The sequence below is a fragment of the Alosa pseudoharengus genome, unplaced genomic scaffold (assembly GCF_046254945.1).
Source record: "Alosa pseudoharengus isolate Yale_2024_CS ecotype anadromous, Long Island Sound unplaced genomic scaffold, YU_APseudo_1.1 YU_APseudo_1.1_scf_7, whole genome shotgun sequence".
In the NCBI taxonomy this organism is placed as follows: domain Eukaryota; kingdom Metazoa; phylum Chordata; class Actinopteri; order Clupeiformes; family Clupeidae; genus Alosa; species Alosa pseudoharengus.
The window spans coordinates 11,896,922-11,916,712 of record NW_027468859.1 but is presented as its reverse complement, the minus strand read 5'-3'; the positions used below and the strand labels follow the sequence as shown (position 1 = coordinate 11,916,712).

At 42.1% G+C, this 19,791-nt stretch overlaps 1 long non-coding RNA gene across 2 annotated transcripts in view; it reads left to right on the top strand.

Annotated features, from left to right (window-relative positions):
- The window catches only part of LOC143109908 (uncharacterized), a 27,581-nt gene extending 8,046 nt beyond the window's left edge, over positions 1 to 19,535 (top strand). For both annotated transcript variants that reach the window (XR_012984001.1, XR_012984002.1), the window contains exons 2-3: positions 14,066 to 14,176; positions 19,170 to 19,535. This is a non-coding gene — a long non-coding RNA (uncharacterized LOC143109908). The remainder of the gene's footprint in view (positions 1 to 14,065; positions 14,177 to 19,169) is intronic.
- The last annotated feature ends 256 nt before the right edge of the window (positions 19,536 to 19,791 follow it).

Sequence of the window (19,791 nt, the reverse complement as noted above, 5' to 3'; positions counted from 1 at the left end):
TTTTTCCATGTCTCTCGTTTTGTCCGGCTTTTCCGATTTCTTTAGGGAAATGCTGGCTTTCTGTGCCCAATATTTAGAGTTTTAGCGCTCCAGGTTGATTGTCTGTGAGGAAGGGGTGGAGGAGCACCAGCTCAATTAAGACATTTTAAGTGTCTCTCTCTTAAACAGATAAAGCTATTACAGCTAGCTGCAGGGGACGATCCTTCTGAGAGGCATCATATTCCGAATCAAAATATACAAAAATATAGAGATGAGGAAAATTATAGTGGAATTCTTCTGCACTGTGGGCGGGTCTGCACAAAAGTGCAAGTAAACATAGTGGCAAGTGTGAGAATGTCTGTGTGTTTTCTGTTGACTACAATTCATGGTACAAAGTCCAGTTGGATTAAAAAGAAGATATTGTTACAGTGAGAAAGAGATTTAGCAAAACCTTGTGTGTGTTGTGTGTGTGTGTGTGGGGGGGGGTGTATGTGTGGCAGGGAGCTTATCACACATTCCATGTTTGCACTGGACTGTGATGCAATTTTGTTTACGTTATCTGTATAATTAAGGAAGCCTGTAAGAATTTTTTTTTTATCTTTGCTTTCCCCTAGCTAAAAAAAACCCCTCCCAGAGCCCTCATGAGCTGCATCTTAGAGCCCTGACCTCAGCTCCAGACTCCTGAGGGCCCCAGCATGGTCGCTTAGAGCTGGACTGTGTTGCCGTTACTACACCAGCATGGCCTGACAGGGGCGTGAGAGCTAAACAGGAAGAAAGCTACAGGGCTAATTACCAAATGAGCTTTTCCTCAAGTCCTGCGGTGCCTTCTTTACCTGCCACTCCCTTCCCAAATGGAAATGTCCGACCTCCTGTGCTAGCCATAGCAACATTAACACATATAAACAGTGGCGCTGGAAGTCTTGTGAGTGGTTCAAGAGGTGAAAAGGGAGTCATTGTGTATAGGGAATTCAGACTAATTCGAATGGTATGGTTGCTAATACAGTTTGCTGTCAAATCTTAATCAGTCATCTGTCGTTTCAGCCATCCACCATTCTTGAAGAAATTAGGTTGCGTAAAAAAAACACCCAGGATGTTTTATTTTCACTCAGTTGAACAGCCAGAGTGAGATAAATCGTGTGAGATCCAAACTAACTGGCACGACAGCAGTCCTCAAATGAGGAACACCCAGTTATACGTTTCTCTGTGTATGCACACATCTCGTGTACGGCACAGACGTGTGTGTTTGTGTGTGATGTGGGCCGTAAACAACAGTTGAGCCTGTGCTCCGCACGGTATCACGCACCCACAGACTCGCTCACTGCTCCCAATAGTAAACTCGGCACTTAATTCTCCCCACTCTCCTGTCAAACAGATGCGCGTGAGTCCGTCCAGGTGCGAACGAGACCGATCTGTTAGGCAAACTCTGTGTGTTCCACCTACATACGATCACGATCATCAAGGGTCTGAAGCTTAAAAGATCTAGTGTTAGAGAAGGAGTATTAAGCTTAGAGAAAAAATGGTTGTCCTCAGGATGAAAAAATGGTTATTTTCATTGTGCAACATGATGTTATAAAAGTCAAGAGAGGTCAGTTACAGTAATCCACTGTAGACAAACGCAACATAGTTGAGTAAGCCGGTATTGATCTGGTTTAAATTGATCGGGGTCTTGTTGACAGTGATGGAAGTCACCTTGACTACTTTGAAGTTAGTGTTCCTTGTTCAGAGATATTAGTACATGCAGTATGGTTTGTGTGTGTGAGAGTGCGTGTGTCCATGTACATGTGTGTATGCACATATATGCTCACATGTGTGTGTACATATGTTTGTCTGTGCCTGCTCACATTTTTGACGACATGTACTGTATATGGGTGGTCACAAGCAAAAATAAACAAAGTGATAGCTGCCGATTGTTCTTGATTGCCAAACATCAGAGGGACTGATTGGTGGCGTGGGAAGGCTTTCCTCCCCGTTCCTTATCAGGGGGCCCAACTGTTGCCCTCCACTATAGGGCCTCAGGAAGCTTGGGGGTAAGCTTTTTTGAGTGTGGGGCAGGGGTTGGTGAGGGTCCTGGATGTGAGTGTTGAGGTGGGTATGTACTGTATACAGGAGTTACAGTAATGGTTTTGAGTAGTTTGACCCTGCGCCTCATGAACTGTTGAGCAGGTGTTTACACTCTCCCTGACTAAGTCTTTGCTGTAGTTTGTCACAATGACCTACTTCCAACTGTGTCCAGAAAGTCGCAGTTTAGTCAAAAATTACGTTCAAAGAGACGTTCAAACCACGTTGTTAATGACGTTATTCAGCATGTTGAAGGTGAAAACCCATACCCTCAGGTCAGTGAGTGAGAGTGCTAACTACAGTATATTTGCTCTTCTCTATGTAGTGTATTTTGTAGAGCACAGTGTAGTTATAGAGTGGATGCTTTGAATGCAATTTTGTATAACCACAGTTGCATTCTTTGTTATGCTGAATAATGAATGCAAATTTAAGACTAATTAAAAAAAGAGAAATACTCAGTTGCAGAATGTTCAGGTAGGTATATGGGTCAAACTTATCCAACTAATGCAATGAAAATGTTAATAACAGCAAATATCCATAAATGACCCTTCTAACTAATGCTCTCAAGCTGTCGTTCCAACCACCAAAGTTTCCATGTTTGCGATTATATAGAAACACTGTTTTGCTGACCAAGGTTGTCACAGACATTAGCCAACGACCCATTCTAGAAACAAACTCCACGTTGGCCTTGGTGGATGAATATGCGCAGATGTTCCCTGACAGGAGTTATGTATGGATTGTAGCAGGGGTCCACTATATACCTCCATACACGCAATGAGCAGAGGGAAGTCAGCCATCTCCTTTCTTTAGACCAGCTGGAGTCAGGTTTGGAAACAGCAGTTCGACCAGGCCATGTCCATTCCCCAAACTTCAAGCACCACAGCTTCAGTGACCCTCACAAAAGCCTTTTTTATTTTTATTTTTTTTTATCAGAATGCATTTAAACCAACTAAAGAAACACCTACTCTGATGTATTCTGAGACCATGATAAAGGAATGGTTTAGATTTACACTAAAACAATTCCTGCGTAAGATCAACATTCCCAAAAGCTCCGGATTTAGGCTCAGGACACCAGGCAAATTCCTAAAAACACACCTCAATAAATCAGGTCTGACAGGCAAAAAGAAATCAGTAAAGAGAGGGAGGGGGAGGAGAGAGAGAGAGTGAGTGAAAGAGTAGAGGGTGAGAGAAAGACAGTGAGTGAAAGAGTAGAGATGGTGGGATAGAGAGTGAGAGAAATAGTAGAGAGGGTGGGAGAGAGTGAGTGAAAGAGTAGAGAGGGTGGGAGAGAGTGAGTGAGTGAAAGAGTAGAAAGGGTGGGAGAGAAAGGAGAAATTACTGATGTTCACTCTGTATTTGGATGCAGCATGTGCTCATCTCTCTCTCTGATCCTGCTGTTGTTACAGTACTGTAACTGCAGGAGCAGCTGTTGTCGGGATGGTGTATGACAGGTCACTGAGGGGTGGGCAACGTGTCCGGTGGCTGCTGGACCGCACCAAGTCGGTGGGGATCCCATTTCAGAGACATTTCAAGTGGACACGGAGGTTGCTGCTCACCCTGACCGCACTGGACAGAGGGAATGACATTTGAGTGATGAGCATTCCCAGCAAGAATCACATAGTGGAGTTCCAGAACTACCACTGCTGAGCTAGCAGACTTTAGTGACCAATGGAGAGTGTCAAATACTGTCTTGGGTGGAGGAAATTACTACCACTACTAAGACAAGGTATACCATGACTTTTATGTAGCACAAGGTGGGCATAGGAATAGGTGGGCACATGAGGTTTACTTTAGTTTACTTTGCATGTTAAATCTTGCTTTTTCTTTAGGTCACTTTTTTAAACATTAATGTTAGATAGATGTCCAAGTCAAAAATAGCAAACTGGGAAACTGGTTTTCCACAGACAAACTTCAGCTACCAGTGTTGGGAGTAATGCATTACAAAAGTAATGTAATTACTGTAATATATTGCTGTTTGCGGTAACGCGGTAATGTAAGGCATTACCAAAAAAATTGGGTAATATTTTACTCGGTACAAACTTCAGTAACGCGCGTTACAATGCATTTTAACCAAAAATTAAGCAGTGTTTTGTTTTGATACATATTCGTAGGGCCTACACCACCGCGAGAACAACAGAGGAGAAAAAAATCTGCGCAAAATAGTAGAACGTTATCTCCTGATACTGGTTGAAGATGACTGTGGCTGCAGCAGACAAGGATATGAAGAACATAATAGTTAGTGCACTTTGTGCGAAACCGAAAGATCTCACTATGGTACATGCAAGTTTGATACTTTTTGCGTTCTCTCAATCTCCACCACGTAGTGCTAGAATGGAATTGGTGGGTCTTAATTCGTTTTCCAAGCATTTACATGAAGCACATGATATACCGAGTTGACAAAAAAATAATCCATTCAGATAGCTAGGTGGATACCAGGCTCATAATTCACTTTTATTTGCAAAACGAAATGTGAAGCAACATGTTATTGCATACTTTCCAAAGCAATGAAGGCTGCTTAAAAAAACTTAACATTGTGCATATTATTGTTAATATTGTGCTATCAATGTAACTCAAAAAAGGCATTATGAGAACGTAAAGCTCAATGCTCTTAAAGTGACAGTGCACCATTTATAAGAAAACAGCATAAATGTTCAAAAACACACAGTAATGGTCTGTAAATAATAGGCCTTTTATTTTACTTTAGGTGTTTGAGTTATCATTTAAATGTCACTCACTCAAAACCACTCACTTAGGGCACCAAAATGGTCAGTAGGCCACCATCTTGACATGTCTTTATTAAAGGAACCGTATGTAAGAAATGTATTTCAATTAATCATAAATGGCCCTGATATGTCACTAGACATGAAGAAATCATGTTATTTCAAATACTTATATCACTGACAACAGTAGTCTGGCCAGGATATTGTCATTTAAAAAGTGGAGTTGCAGCCCTCAACTGATGTTGTCATGTTGTGTTTTGGCCTGATGCGCCACCCTCCACCTATCTACTAATCACAAAGTCAGTAGTGTTTCGGCATCCATGTTGCCAGCTCTGCCAGTCAGAGGGGAGGGAAAGGGGATACATCGCTCTACAGTAGTTTGAAAGTGATTGCAGTACCAGTTTTGGCCACAATCTTACATACAGTTTCTTTAAGCTTTGATTTACAATATAGTAGGCTATTGATTTTAATGAGCAGTAGGCCTTAGAGTTACAATATTTATATCACAATTTACCAGACTTTGACTTTTTGTCGGTTTTTAACAAAATTCTGATTGAGCGTAATAAACTGCATTTAGAATGGCAAATCCATATTTCCAGATATTTTGGTGAAAGTAACTTAAAAGTAATGCAATAGTAGTGTAATGCCTTACAATTCAGAGACAGTAATATTATAATGTAACAAATTACTTTGAAATGACAGTAATAAGTAATGCATAATACATTTTGATTTTGAAGTAACTTGCCCAACACTGTCAGCTACCCACCCACTGACCCCTACCACAGCCCCACCCCCAAACACACACACACCCTAATCTTTCTTTTCTCATGCTTTATAGCATCTGCTCCGCCTGTGATATATTACTGACCACCAGTTCCCTGCACTGTTCCCTATGTCTGCCTCAGCCCCTGGCAGAGCATGGGAAAACAGGCCCCATTTACCCCATAGAGCTGGGCAAGTGCTCAGGAGCATTAATCAAGGAGAGCACACTGCATTCCAAAGAATCCCCCTGCCCTGCGACCCACAGAGTAGCACAGGCCATGGGGTCAAGAGCTGTCTACTAAAGGAGCATTTGATCACGCCCAGAGTATCTCATGGCTCTCTATTACATTACAGGCTACTCTTCACTAGATAATTAAAGCCACATTCTTGTATGTTAGCTGCAGTAATCACATTTAAAATGTGGTACAAACCCTATTAGTTGTAATTTTTTACCAACTTCATTGAATTTCCTGCCTTTGCCAGTCATAGTTCCCTAAATCATGAAAGAATCCCCTATCATTACAGACATATTCACAGCTAAAAGTATTATGTAACATTATACCCCTAATTGTATTCACATAAACATAATAAATCCCTTTATAATATAAAATATGTATTGGCATGGATAAGTTACCTACTATTAGACAACCCCTCCTCTGGCTCCTGCCCCAGTGTGAGGGGTGGAAACGGGTCCATTGTACAGGACACAGCTCTGTGGTGATTTATCAGACTCATACCACTACAGTGCTGGATGGGGTCCCCAAGGCTCGTGAATAACTCCACTGTCCACTGTATCTGTGTGTGGGGGGGGGGGGGGATTAATAAATCAGTGTATGTGTGTGTGTGGGGGTGCGGTGGGAATTAGTCTTTAAGGGAAGAAGGGAAAGCAATGTCACACTGGGATTACTGTTGGAACGCAGCACCAATTTAGTGTGTGTTGCGTGCATGTTTCTGACAGTGTAAGTTGTTCAATCTGAGTATCTCCTCTGTCTGAACCTGCGTTGTCTTAAGGACATATGTTTATCATTGTTCACATTCATAACCTTGGTGTATCTCACACTATGAGGTAACGTAGTTCATATGCACACGCACACACACGCACACACACACAAACATAGTCTGTCTGATACACCACATAGCCTACCGCAACCCCTATCAGTATGTGTCACACCACGATACTGGAAGTCAAGCAATCAAACTGCTCAGAATCTTCAACTGTCAACAACATGAGGGTAGTCAGATTTTAAAAGCAATCATGGGGGGGAGACCATAGAATTAGAATATAGCGGATGGATGGAATTCCATACTGATCCAGGAAGACGTTGCACAGGCTAGCCTCACCGCATAATGCTTTGAGGTAAAAGACCAGAGGTATCGTGAGATGTCTCGGGTCCTGAAGACAAACAGGCGCGATACAGGAGTTATGACGGAGGTGTTAAATCATAACATGTGGGTCCCCTCTGGCAAATGATAGCCCTGCCGTGAGAAAGAAACATGCAAAAGTTTAATTGGACAGCTTGTTAAAGGAGAGAATCTTTTAGCGCTGAACGGTAAACTGAAACATTCCAGAGCAATGATAACAATGCTATACAATGCTATAAACAGTGTCTCAAACATACTCACCCCCCACCACACATTTTGATTGTTCGAAAACTCAAGGACACAATCTGTTTGTCATATCACTTGTTCACAGATATTTCCACTCAAAGAATGTGTAGCTTGATGCATATAGCAATGACCAAATGTGGATTCGAAGCACAACTGTTGAGATCAGACTTAAACATCCCCGGCATTTGTAAGTGCATGCTTATGTACACAGCATGGTTGACTGTTGCCAGACACCTGTGTGACCCTGGTCATGTATGGGGCGCCAAATGTAACATGCCTTATTTCGTGGACAGAATCACTTTCGTGTGACGAAATACATATATTCATTACGAAACCATGTTACATCGTAACGCCTTTTGTCCACGGAATGCACAAATTGGTTTGCATTGTGTCCACGAAACACTGAAGAGAGCACATTATTTCGTTGACGAAATTGACTGGTGGCCTTTTCCTTTCATGGACATAATGCTGAATGCAGTATTCACTGTCGTAGACGAAATGTTTGGTCAAAAGTAATTCTGTCTACGTAAATACGGAATGCACCTACACGCATCATTCTGTGCATCCTATTTCAATTTCGTCCACAGAAGTATTGTGTTGTGTTACAGAAGGCATTCCGTCCACGCAATAGTAACTTAACAACTTACGAAATGCATTCAGTGACATATGCTTTCATTCTGTGGACGAAATGCATAATAGAATCACGTACAATACATTTCGTGAGTAGTGTTAATTTTGTCACCTATTTTTAATTTAGTCTTAGTCTTGTGACGAAATGTCCTTTTTAGTCTTTGTCATATTTAGTCATTCAAATATCATTTTTGTTAGTCAAGTTTTAGTCGACTAAAAGTCTCGTCATTTTAGTCTAGTTTTAGTCAAAAGAAAACTAAAGGTATCTTAGTCTTAGTCAGTTTTAGTCAACACATTTTAGTCTTTTTTTTTATAACAAATTATTTCTGATTACCATTTGAGTCAAATAGTGTTTCCCACATCTCAATTTTCCAACAATATTGTGTGTCCACAGGGCTACTCGTCTGTTATAATTACTCATTCTGATTTTTTGTCAGTCAGTATGTGTACATGCACAGGTAAGTCGAGCTACAGTTATAGCTCGGCTGGGATTTGACCATATACAGTAAAAGATTTGACTGGACCACTGTCATATTCGTAGACCAGTGTTTCTCAAAGTGTGGTCCGGGGATCACTGGTGGTCCGCAAGCTATCCCAAGTAGTCCGCGAGCAGACATGGTAAAATATAATATAGATGAGTTGTTTGCAATATTGAACTAACTTGTATGTAAAAACAGTTCTGCAACACTGTCTATGTAAGATATGCCAGTTTAAATCATACAGTATGAATCCACACAATAAGCAAAGTGCAAAGACAATAAGCAAGGTGGTTCAGTGAGTAGGCCTATTGTGTAGACTAATTATAGGCTACTGTTGAAGTAGGTCTAATCTTTTATTTTTTTTTAGCTAGGGTTAGTTAAGTGGTCCTGAAACTGAAAAAGTTTGAGAAACACTGTCATAGGCCAACGTATTAATGTTTTACTCCGTCTCGCTAGATGGCGATATATGCGCCCAAACACAACACATTCCCCAAACAGACTCTCCATCTTAGCCATAGCTAACTTGCTAGCGAACTTTCCATATTAGCTTACTTGCTAGCAAACTTTGCATCATCAGTCTAACTAGTTAAATAGTTGACATTACATGATGAACATTTTCGTATGGACATTCTGGGGGATGTTAATTTGTATGAGAGAAGCTTCAACTTCTGGGTATGTAACATTGTGGCATAAAGCTTAGGTAGTTAGCTTGCTAACTCTGGCAGAAATCTCCAGTGTTCTTGTTCCATGTAGTTTCGTGTTGCAGCCACAGGGTTGCAGCAACAGCACGTAGACTAGCCTACAGGAAAGCTGTTGCGTATGAACTCATTCGGAATATTTTGAAAACGTAACAGCTAGATATTCTGTCTTCTCATTTTGTAGACGAAAATGAAGAGAGATTTTATCTTTTTTTATTGCATGCAAAACATTTTAGTCTCGTCTTTTTTCGTCAACAATAATGCCTCTTAAGATAGTCTTAGTCAGTGTTTCAGGACATTACTGCCGTCTCGTCATCGTCTCGTCTTAGTCATGAAAAAAAAGGTTGTTGACGAACATATTTCCTCTCGTCTCGTCTGACGAAATTAACACTATTCGTGAGTCAACAGTTTACGAAATGAATTATGTGTCACGATAATTTCATTACCTTTATTTGGACGGGCAAGTAGGCATAGCGATTAGGCCTATTATGCGCGCACTCCAGCGAGACGATACTGTATAAACTAGGCCTACTGTTAGGCCTACAACAAGTCGCGATTTATTAGGCTATCCAATCGCTATACTGTTTTCATTAACATGACAGGAATCCACTTCATTCATTGTTTTAAATATCGTTGCTTAGCCCATGAGTTTGTCAGTTTCACTTGCACAGACACGCATAGACTTGGAATGAGCACTCACAGCCTACCACTACCACCTCGGCTAATATTATGCCTCTATATTTGATGAATTAAGAAGTAGGCCTATGCATTGATCAGGGAAACATTTAGTTTCTTTTTCTTTCGGTCCACGGTTCCAGCAGTTGTGCCGCAAAATTAACAGACAGAAGCACCGGGCATAGACCTAATCTAGCCTAAATTCGTGGTCCAGTGGACCAGCAATCTAGGCTACTCGTGGAAGAGGCTCATAGTTTGAAGATCATAGACCATAGATAATTCAGAGAAAGCCTATGCAGTTGCTTTTCGTGGACCTAGGCTAGGTCCAGCACGGCCTGGCACCGGTTCGCGGATTGCCAATCACACGGCCGTTGCAAAGCCTCTGAATGCAGCCAGCTGTCCCGTTTACCACGGACTTAAGCTGCCACCTCGTGGCGAAAAGTTGCAATACATTTCACGCAGCTCTGTGAATAACGGGAGGCGCGAGTGCCACTTCTAAATGGGACCCACTGGCTAATTCATTCCGCAAACTGCTGACTCACGAAATGTATTTTAGCAGGTTACAAAATTGATTTCGTGATTCTCTTATGCATTTTGTCCACGTAATAAAATTATCGTGACACATAATTCATTCCGTAAACTGCTGACTTACGAAATGAATTGTAGCAGGTCACAAAGCTGATTTTGTGATTCTGTTATGCATTTCGTCCACGTAATGAAATGATCCTGACACATAATTCATTTCGTAAACTGCTGACTCACGAAATGTATTGTAGCAGGTTACAAAACTGATTTCGTGATTCTTTTATGCATTTCGTCCACGTAATGAAAATATCCTGACACATAATTCATTTCGTAAACTGCTGACTCACAAAATGTATTGTAGCAGATCACAAAACTGATTTTGTGATTCTTTTATGCATTTCGTCCACGTAATGAAATTATCCTGACACATAATTAATTCCGTAAACTGCTGACTCACGAAATGTATTGTACGTGATTCTATTATGCATTTCGTCCACAGAATGAAAGCATATGTCACTGAATGCATTTCGTAAGTTGTTAAGTTACTATTGCGTGGACGGAATGCCTTCTGTAACACAACACAATAATTCTGTGGACGAAATTGAAATAGGATGCACAGAATGATGCGTGTAGGTGCATTCCGTATTTACGTAGACAGAATTACTTTTGACCAAACATTTAATCTACGACAGTGAATACTGCATTCAGCATTATGTCCACGAAAGGAAAAGGCCACCAGTCAATTTCGTCCACGAAATGATGTGCTCTCTTCAGTGTTTCGTGGACACAATGCAAACCAATTTGTGCATTCCGTGGACAAAAGGCGTTACGATGTAACATGGTTTCGTAATAAATATATGTATTTCGTCACACGAAAGTCATTCTGTCCACGAAATAAGGCATGTTACTTTTGGCGCCCCATAGTCATGGAATAGATAGGCTACCTCTGCCAGAAATCGCTATCCTTAAAAAGCTACTTTATGAGGCCTTTTTTTTTAAAGGAAAAACAGGGGGGCCCTTTCCGCGATCTATGTCTGTCTGCTCTCTCGTCTCTGGTGTGTCCACACACATGATTGTTACCTAGCTGCTAGCTGTCGGTTGCCATTTACAAAGGCGCCAGTTTCTTCACTGGAAGTGAAACAACATGAAAGCTATTTCATAAGCGATTACAGTGTTGCATTAAAGAACATGCCCATGACTGTGTTTATTACTATTGGTTACATAAGTAGTATCAGCGGGACTAGCAGACCAAACAGGGACATTTCTGGACAAATTCTGTGTGGATTTTTATTTGTTTTGTTTGCTTCTGATAAGCACTCCGCTGTACAGGAGGCTCTCAAGCGAGAGGACATCATTTGTTTTAATGGTTTTCCTGGAATGCAGAGTTCAGAGAGAGGCTAGATTCAGATAGATGCTTTGATAAGAAGAGAGAGAGAAGAGTGAAGAAGAAAGACTAGGAATGGGGATTATTTGTGTCCTTTCACAACTTTTTATCGACATAATGAATCTTGTGAAACGACAATGGTAGCTGGATGCTTAAAAGGGGGCAGGTTCTGTCAGCTGCAGCCTGCGAATTGAACTCCCAAACAGCCCAGAGTAACAAGGGTTACCTTCAGTGTCTGGTCTATTTTACACATGCACACACACACACACTCAGGGGCGCTGCTAGAAAATCTGGGCCCTATGACAGAATGACAGACAAAAATTCTGCCCCCACCCCCCATAATATATAGTATTTTCGAGGGGGGGCCCCTGTCAGCGCTGGGACCTTAGATTCGACACCCCCCCCCCCCCCCCCCCCCCCCAAAACGGCGCCCCTGCACACACGCACACACAATTCGATCACCCTGTCCCTGGAGGACAAAGGCAGACAAAAACAGTGTATTTGAAAAAGAAACACAAAAAGAGATGGCAGCGTAGGAAAACTAAACATGCCCCCAGCCACACACACACACACACATACTGTACACTCTGAAAACATGAGAAGTGTTTTCTCAGCCTAGTTTAATGTGTACAGAGCAATCATTCTTAAGAAAACCCTTAATTACTTTTCATAGGCTTGTTAGTTTTCCATTGTTAGTTACTGTCTGACTTTCCCACTGACTTAGCTTGATTTGTTTCCAAGGTTTGTATGTGTTACATATAGGCTCTGACATACATTATTACCGTACTTCTTGAAACGCATCGCTGAAAATAGTTGACATGCAAATTACATGAAATTAGCAGCCTAATTCACTTAACATGTGGTTGCGATTTCCACCAACTCTGGAACTCCAGACAGAAGTTTACATTCCAGCTGATTCCATATGTGTGTAGACGCATACAGCATGCTTTACTGATGCCCTTGAATAGGGCTGTTACCCTCTGGCCCAGACGTGTTGTCTGTGGCCATTACCTTCAGGAGAGGCCATCAGTGTTTCAGTATGAGAACCAGTCTCTTGGGACATACTGGGAAACATGAAACATGAGGCTCAGGAGACTCGGACCTCTAGTGTGGAGACTATATGGTGGGAAAGCAGGCAGAGTGTTTGGGAACAGCAGACAACTGCCATGCAGCCCTAAACCCAACCCACAGAGGGGACAACTGTGTGTGTGTGTGTGTGTGTGTGTGTCTGTGTGTGGTTGTGTAAGGAGCCAGTAACCAAAGGCTGGCCTGGGTTTGTGTGAGATCTGAATCAGACATTCACATCTAGCGTTATTCAAAAAATGCAAAAAAACATGTGTTCCTACTTCAATGCACAGTAATTCCAGTTGGAGGATAAAGCAAGTCTTTCAACACTCAATTTCAGGTGGTAGTCAGCCATCTTAACGGTCTCAAATCAAAATAATGTCTCCATCTTCAGCACTTTAATTGGATCCACTTGTAGCTACAGTACCTCTACTAAAAGATGGCTCGAAGACTGATGTTGCACGAAGTTCACTTTATGTTTATTACACAGAACTTGAGTAAGAGCAGTCAAAAACATAATTATCATAATTATAATAATCACTTACAGCCTTTAAGTGAGAAGGTACAGTTCAGCTAATCACATTGACTTCCCACCTGCATACCAGTAAATCGCACCCATATCCCTACAAGTGTTGGAGCCACTTTAAGGCCGTCGCTAAGGAAATAACTATGTGATTTGTGGATGGTGTTGAGATGGTAGTTGGAATCCAGACGAAATAATTTAGTAATACTACTCTGCAAAACTGTGCCTTTGTCTAATATGATGGTCAGCTTTAATTAATAGGATAGGAATCAGCTTGTTGAGCATCACTCACTGCTTGATCAATGTGTCACTTTGAGTGTCAAGTAGCACATAGACTAATTTTTCCTTGTTTGGATTGTGGGAATCTTCACAGGCAGGCACACAACCAAAGTCCTTTTAGGCAAGTCCCTCCACTTGGCAGCCATATTGCAACGCTTTTTGGGCACTCATCGGGCATCCTATTCGGCAGAAATGTACGTGCACAAGGCTTCACGACACCAACCTTGCTCCAGCAGCGAGTTCACAACACATGATTGGCACGATGTCTTCACAACACACCATATGATTGGCTCAATGTATTCACATCACACCACATGATTGGCTCAATGTATTCACATGTCGACGTTTTGCCGAGGAAAGGGTGGGATATGTGTAGACAACGGCCATATTGGCGTTACAAACTAACCCCATGCATTTCTATGGAGGATTTTTTGAGTGCTGTGTCTCCTCATTAGAATGTCTCTGACAACATAGCTGCATCACATTCACACAACACCCGGAATCACATGATGTCTCGAAAGGTCACATGACTAATCAGGAAGTGTTAAGTGTTTGCTGGCTGCTCTCTTTGTGTTGGTGCTAGAGGTGGGCTCCCTTTTAATGCAGGTACGCTTGGCCATGGTAGAGCATGATTAATCACTGCCATTTTAATTTTAATACTTATTTATTTCATTTATCAGGGTAATTTCTAGAAGCGTGCATCTACTCTTCACGGAGGACACAGGCTTCTGCATGGAGTTTTAACATTGATGTGATCACCTCATTGTGACTTGAGCTGCTGGGCTGCACTGGTAAATGCCTTAATATGCACATTTTCATTGACTGTTTTATACCTGCATTGGAGCATGTTTTTAACAACTTTCTCTGTCCGTAGCAACATAACGTTCACCTTTTCTTTTCATGCATAAGCAGAGGGAGCGGGGGGGGGGGGGGGGGGGCAGGGGGGGCGGTCGCTCCGGGCCCTTGACCGCAAAGGGGGCCCACCTTTGGCCAAATCTGTCTTGCTGAATTGTTGTACGATGCTTAGGCTATTTGTACTGACTGCTGTGGAAAATAATTTTAAAAATGAAAGACTGTAGAGTGCACTCACAATGGGAGCTCGTCTATATGTTGCAAATTTAAATGGCCCGCAGGCACTCTCCCTCTTGCTACACTGTTGCGTTATAAAAGCCACTGTCACTGCCGGTCTGGGTTTGCTGAAGTAGCCTCGGCTACAGGCTGCATTTACTAGCCTACAGAAAATCAAGCGACACAGCAAGTAGGTCGCTTAATTTTCTGTAATATTGCAACCACCTGTAGCCAAGGCACACGGGGACATGTCAACACACGAAACATAACGTCAATAAACAAGATAGGCTAGGTCAACAGGACATAGCCTGCCTCTGTCACAAACACTGTTAGTTTCTGCGGAGTTAGCCTACTGCCTCCTCAAGTGTGTTGCCAAATCTTGAAAAAAATAAATAAAAGAAAGTCTAGCATTCCTTCAAGCCAGCTATTGTTTTAGGCATATCCCTTAAGCGTTTAGTCTGTGAACCCAATTCATGTATTGACGTATGATTAAAGGTGCCATGTGTAAGAATTGAGGTAAAAATATCCCAAAAAATGAGCTACACGCAACAAAATAATGAGAAGAAATAAGGGTGATGATGTCATTAAAAAAAACAAGGTATAGTGCTGCAGAGATATCAACCTGAATTAGCATGCTAAATTACTAGCCACAGCCCGACAGGTGTCATAATACCAGTTTCGGCCATGGAAGGCGGTATGCGGGCAACATAACCGCCAGCCAAACTGCAATATACGTGTCTCGGTTGTTACTCTAGGGTAGACCAACTCACTTTCTGGAGGTATACTGCCCCCATCTTTTATGGAATGTGGAGTATGAATTGATTTTTTGGCGGACATTACACATGGTACCTTTAATGGTTGATTTATGTAAATGTGAATTTATGTAAATGTGTATCTATTTGTCATTATCATGTGCTTGTGTCAGCACTGTCTCACCTTTGGGGCGGTGGTAGTGTAGTGGTTAAGGAGCTGGGCTAGAAGGTCAAGAAGTGTCTGCTAAATGTAATGTAATGCAATGAATCCACGTTGCAAAAAAGTCCAACATAACTTCAAGCGGACTTGGCAACTAATTTCAACATGGGACCCCCAGTCCATTACACACCAACACCCCTCCCCCCACTACTGTACCTCTACGTACTGTACGTCAGGTTAGCAGTGGGAAATTAAAAAAAAAAAAAATAGAAAAGTTAGTGTGTTTGCGTCTAAGCAAAGCAAGAGAAGAGAAAGAACTTGGTGGCTTCATGTGTTCCGCTGGCAAACTTTTTCAATAGTCAGCCCTCTGTCATTTCTGCAGCTGCTAGTTCTCACCATGACCGAGCAACAGAAGTGTTAGCAAGGAATGTTCAGCTATTTCAATGCAGGTAAGCAACGATGCTGTTGCTGCTGATGATGATGGTAGCAGTGAGATAAATGAAGACAGGGAGGGAAGTAATGATGACATTGAGGATGATGACGATAATGATGGCATACCAGACTGTGAACTGATCGTCCAGGCACCCCCTCCCTCCTTCGACTCCCCCGTAGCGCTATCTGCTTAATGTCCGGAACCCTCGGTCTATGATGAGCCAACAGCTGGAAAGCCAACCGCTAGTTTATTCAGGCTTGACACTCAAAAGCAGTACCCTACAGATCCCTTCTTGTTTAAAGAGAAACCCCTCACAAATGAGATGATCAGAGCGTTGATAGAGTATGGTCCGTGCCAGCCAGGGCTAAAAGACAACTACAGCGCGTTCCCGTACGACGAGCACAAGATGCGCTTCAGTCCCCAGTGGTAGGCTATAAGCGCAGCATAGGCCAGTCATGCACGGTTGAGCGACAGTGGTTAATTTATTCCCCAAAATCGAATCACTTCTTTTGCTTTTGTTGCTGGATGTTCGGAAAATACGGAGAGAGCGCAGGACGCCAATGGGCAGACCCTTAACTCGGAGTCTCTAAGTTTAAAAAGGGGATAGAGAAAATGTAACTGCACGAAAAGTCCGATGTTTTTTATGACGAGGTTCCGCTTAGGCCAGGACAGCACTGTGGTCAACGAGCTCATGAGAGCTGAAAGAGAGAGGATTCAAAGAAACAGGAGGATTTTACATAGACTGATAGACACCATGCTGTTTTCGGCAAGACAGGGTTTGGCATTTCGTGGGCACCGGGAATATGCAGGGTTGGGTGCATCTTCTTCCAACGAGTTGGAAGTTGTTCTTGTACTTCTTGGAGTTGTTAAAGCTACTGGCCCAATACGATTCTCTCCTTGAAGAACATATAAGAAACCCGACAGGGCGTGTGACCTATATGCAGTGTTGGGAAGAATACTTTTAAAATGTAATCAGTTACAGAATACAGAATACATGCCCTAAAATGTAATTTGTAACGTATTCCGTTACATTACTCCATCTAAGTACCGTATTCTAAATACTTGGATTACATAAGCGCTGTTTTACATTTTATCAAGTGGGAAATCAAGCTGCTATTTCAGTTTGTAAGAACCACAGGCGATGTCAGCAAAAAACCCACAACTTAACTTTATAGGATAAACTGAAACATTATACATTTTGTTAATGCACAAGATCATCTCACAGAAATATTAGAATTTCAGTTCAAAAATCCCAGAAATTCATATGAGAAGGATTCTAAAAGTAACCCCTTAAAATGGCCAAAGTAACTGTATTCTGAATACCACTCATTGAACATGTAACTGTAACTAAATACAGTTACTCATAATTTGTATTCTGAATACGTAATCCCGAATACATGTATTCAGTTACTTCCCAACACTGCCTATATGAGCCATCAGTCACAGAACAAAATAATCTCTGCCCTCGCCAGCGAGACACTGAGTTGCATTACAGCAGAAGTAAAAGCAGCTAAATTCTATTCTGTCATTGTCGATTCCACGTTTGACATTACTAGAGTAGACCAATTCTCACTGTCCCTCAGATATGTTACAGAAAATGGCCACAGCATCGAACGTTTTATCCAATTCGAAAAGCTCCCGAGCAATAACGCAGAGACATTTTACAATGTGCTTGTCAATGCTCTTAACGCATTAGGTCTGGATGTAGCACTGATCCGTGGCCAGGCATATGATGGGGCAAGAAACATGTCTGACCACTTATCTGGCTTGCAGACAAGAGTGAAACAGCAGTGCTCTCAGAAAGCTTTCTACGTTCACTGCTGTGCGCACAACTTAAATCTCATCCTTCTAGATGCAGCATGCTCGTGGTGCAGCGCAAAACTTTTTTTTTGGCACACTTGAAACGCTGTACTGCTTTCTTACCTCCAGCCTCCCGCAATTTAAGATTCTAGAGGAGGAACAGGCCAACATGCAACTGGAGGGAACTGTACTGACCCTAAAAAGTCTGTCAGACACCAGGTGGGCATCCAGGAAGCAGGCCACTGAAGCAGTGGTTCTAAGTACCTGCTATTATTGCAGCCTTGGATCGGGTACGAGTACAAAACCTCACGTCTCCAAAAGCAGCGTCTGAAGCGGACGGTCTTCAGAAATTTGACTCGTTCAAATTCATATTAATGCTTTGTTTTTGGAACTCCATACTGCAGAAGACGTATGTGCTGTCAAACTATCTTCAAAAAGAGTCCCTAAATATATATGCACCGCTGTCCAATTGATTGACTCCTGTGTAGCGCAGCTGAGGGAAATGCGCACCGATCAGTCTTTCGAGGACTTGGTCAAAACAGGGCAAGATATGGCAAAGAGATGCGGATCTGCCACTGATTTTGCTGGGGGGAGAGCTCGGAAACTAAAGCGCTTCCATGACGAAATGGCAGAGGATAAATTGATAGACGACCCCAAAGTGCGATTCAGGGTGGAGTTCTACTTCCACATATTGGACATTCTGCAACAACATGGAGGGCATTCCCGAACATTGGCATTTTGTACCGAATATACAAAACACTCCCTGTCAGCAGCGCAAATGCTATACGCAGTTTCAGTCGCCTGAAGCTAATAAAAAATTCTCCGGGCATGCATGACGGAGGCCAGACTCTTAAGCCTCACCCTACTGTCAATTGAGAGGGATATTGACATAAATAAAGACAAAGTGGCTGACCGGTTTGCGCAAATGAGGGAGAGGAGAATGGACTTTTAAATTCGAGTCTTGAGTGAGAATTTGGGCTGAGTTGCCGGTGTTGCTATTGTTGCCATTGCCAGTGTTGCTATCTAGTTTACCTAATAAGACAGTTCCCACAATTAGTTTTTATGTTGTTTATCATTACGTTAATGATGTTTTTATGTATATGTTTTTTGTTTGAAAATTGACATGAATCATTAATTTACATTTTTATCGTCGTTGGTGTCCTGCTTGTTTTGTTTGCCTTTCTTTCTCTTTATCATCTATATGGTTTGAATGAATTAAATGGGTAACCGTTATGGGAAGGCTATTATTATTATTATTATTATTATTATATAAAATAGGGCCTACTTTAGGCCTGGAAGGTTCTGCCAAAATCAGCGCACTGTTTGTCAAACTGGCGCTGTCCATGGGAATTGAAATGATAGATAACAAAATGCCTCAGCCTAACAAGCACAATATGAAGTGGACTAAATATAAAAACATGATGTTGGGATAAACACGACAGTAGCTATACAGGTAGTGCCAACCACCCCCCCCCCCATAGTGAACCCCGATTGTTCATTGTTCCTTAACTAGTGGTGCTATTAATGCTGATGGTTCTCCTCCCTAACTATGTCTTCTGTCTTCTGCGTAGGCTATCCCTGTACAAGGCTGGATTCACACTGATGCTTTGCCCTTTCTTGTCAAGGGACCACACTGATAGAGACACTGTATTGGTGTGTACTTACAACTACAACACGGTGTGACATTTTGTAGTGGTATCTAAAGATCTTAAGCGTGTAGTGTTTGTTGTGTTGCATGCTTCGTCTGGTGTTGGGTTGCTGTCTCCTGTTTTTCTCTCACCAGAGGCCTCCTGAGCATGGGTTTTGCATTAGCTGATCCAACCCTCCTAGACTGAGGAAAATCCACCAGTTATTTATAGCAATATTTTTAGGATCCGTCCTAATAACTTTTCTACACCTTTTGTACTAAATTCTAATACATTTGAAATACATTTACATATCTGCCTTTTGTCAACTGTCCCTTTGCGGGGAAAATATAGAATTAGCCACACTCAAGGGAAGATTTGTGGGTCCTTCTGCCCATCATCAGGGGGTGGCGTAGTCAGACTGTAATAAAGGTATACTGCTTGTCAGGTACCACAGGATTGTTCTTTGTAGACACCCATACTGGCACAATCATAGAGGTATTAGTAGTTTGACCTGAAGCTACATTTAGAGCCGTGGTGCTTGTGTAGCAGAATGGAATATTTCCTG